The following is a 2,705-nucleotide window of genomic DNA, read 5'->3' as shown; positions in this document are numbered from 1 at the left end:
CATCTCAAACGTATCTACTCTTCCAAATAGATTTGCCCTGGGTTTGGACTCTAATTTGGATGGTTTGAATGAAACTAACCGAGGACTGACGTTGTTTTCAGCAAAACTACTATGGTGTTGTTTTTGTGCAGAAATAAAAGTTCTCAGAATCGGATGGAACTTTTTATGAATTATTTCTAGAATATATGAAGAATTATGGAGATGAGAACCACTAGATGGGGCTGTCTGTGGGCCACGAGCCAACAGGGCATGCCCACCCCCCTAGGCGGGCCCTATTAGCTTTTGGGGTCCATGTGGTTCCCCTCACCCTAATTCCAATCCTATAAATTCACCTCTTTGGATAAGAAATAGGAGATAAGATTTCATCGTGTTTTGCGATACAGAGCCACCGCCACCTCCTGTTCTTCCTCGGGAGGGCTGATCTCGAGTCCGTTTGGGGCTCCACGGAGGTGGATTCGTCGTCGTCATCATCACCAACCCTTCTCCATGAACTATTCCATGATGCTCACCACTATTAGTGAGTAATTCCTTTGTAGGCTTGGTAGACAGTGATGGGTTTTGGATGGGATTGATCATGTAATCGAGTTAATTTGATAGGGCTTGATCCCTAGTATCCATTATGTTCTGAGATTGATGTTGCTATGTCTTTGCTATGCTTAATGCTTGTCACTCAGGCTCGAGTGCCATGATTTCATATTCGAACCTCTTATGTTCTCTCTGAATAATAAAGTGTTTAGATCCTATCTTGGAAGTTGTATGCACCTATTACATGTTATGATCCGCATACCCCAAGGTGACAATAATTGGGATTCTTTCCGGTGATTGTCGTAGTTTGAGGAGTTCATGTATTCACCATGTGTTAGTGCTTTGTTCTAGTTCTCTATTAAAAGGAGGCATTAGTATCCCTCAGTTTCCTTATGGACCCCTGATGTCTACTACGCAACCTTCTCCTTGTAGACGTTGTTGGGCCTCCAAGTGCACAGGTTTGTAGGACAGTAGCAATTTTCCCTCAACTGGGTGACCTAAGGTTTATCAATCCGTGGGAGGCATAGGATGAAGATGGTCTCTCTCAAGCAACCCTGCAACCAAATAACAAAGATTCTCTTGTGTCCCCAACACACCTAATACAATGGTAAGTTGTATAGGTGCACTAGTTCGGCGAAGAGATGCTGATACAAGTGCAATATGGATGGTACATATAGGTTTTTGTAATCTGAAATTACAAAAACAGCAAGGTAACAAATGGTAAAAGTGAGCACGAACGGTATTGCAATGCGTGGAAACAAGGCCTAGGGTTCATACTTTCACTAGTGAAGTTCTCTCAACAATGATAACATAATTGGATCATATAAGTAGCCCTCAACATGAAACAAAGAGTCACTCCAAAGTCACTAATAGCGGGGAAAAAACGAAGAGATTATTGTCGGGTACGAAACCACCACAAAGTTATTCTTTCTGATCGATCCATCATAGAGTTCGTACTAGAATAACACCTTAAGATACATATAAACCAAGACCCTAATGTCACCTAGATACTCCATTGTCACCTCAAGTATCCGTGGGTATGATTATACGATATGCATCACACAATCTCAGAATCATCTATTCAACCAACACATAGAACTTCAAAGAGTGCCCCAAAGTTTCTACCACAGAGTCAAAACGTGTGCCAACCCCTGTGCATAGGTTCCCAATGTCACGAACCCGCAAGTTGATCACCAAAACATACATCAAGTACTCACATGAATCCACGTGTGCCAACCCATATGCATAGGTTCCCAATGTCACAAACCCGCAAGTTGATCACAACAGATAGACACGTGCAAGACATACATCAAGTGTTCTCAAATACTCAATCCGATAAGATAACTCCAAAGGGGAAACTCAATTCATTACAAGAGGGAGAGGGGGAAGAACATCATAAGATCCAACTATAGTAGCAAAGCCCATGGTACATTGAGATCAAGACATCTCAAGAACACGAGAGAGAGAGATCAAACACATAGCTACTAGTACATACCCTCAGCCCCGAGGGAGAACTACTCCCTCCTCGTCATGGAGATCGCCGGGATGATGAAGATGGCCACCGGAGATGGATTCCCCCTCCAGCAGGGTGCTGGAACGGGCTCCAGATTGGTTTTTGGTGGCTACAGAGGCTTGCGGCGGCGGAACTCTCGATCTAGGTTTCTTTCTGGAGGTTTCTGAATTTATAGGAATTTATGGCGGTGGAATTGCGTCAGTTGAGCCTACGAGGAGGTCACAAGCCTGCACGCCACCACAGGGGGGGGGGGGGTGGTGGCGGAGTGAGGGCTTGTGACTCTCTCGTGGCCCATCTGGCCTTCATCCAAAGCTTCGAGGGTCTCTTTTGGTCCAAAAAAATCATCGTAAAGTTTCATTCCATTTGGACTCCGTCTGAAAATGGGCCAAAAACACGGAAAAAACAGAAACTGGCACTTGGCACTGAGTTAATAGGTTAGTCCCAAAAGATATAAAATAGCATATTCATGCATATAAAACATCCAAAGTTGACAAGATAATAGCATGGAACCATAAAAAATTATAGATACGTTGGAGACGTATCAAGCATCCCCAAGCTTAACTCCTGCTCGTCCTCGAGTAGGGAAGTGATAAAGAATGAATTTTTGAGGTTGCATGCTACCTAACATAGTTGTCCTTTGTAACTTCTCTCACGTGACATGAATGTT

This window comes from Hordeum vulgare, chromosome 3H (assembly GCF_904849725.1).
Source record: "Hordeum vulgare subsp. vulgare chromosome 3H, MorexV3_pseudomolecules_assembly, whole genome shotgun sequence".
Classification (NCBI taxonomy): Eukaryota; Viridiplantae; Streptophyta; class Magnoliopsida; order Poales; family Poaceae; genus Hordeum; species Hordeum vulgare.
The sequence above is the reverse complement of the archived record's forward strand: the minus strand, read 5'-3'. Positions refer to the sequence as shown.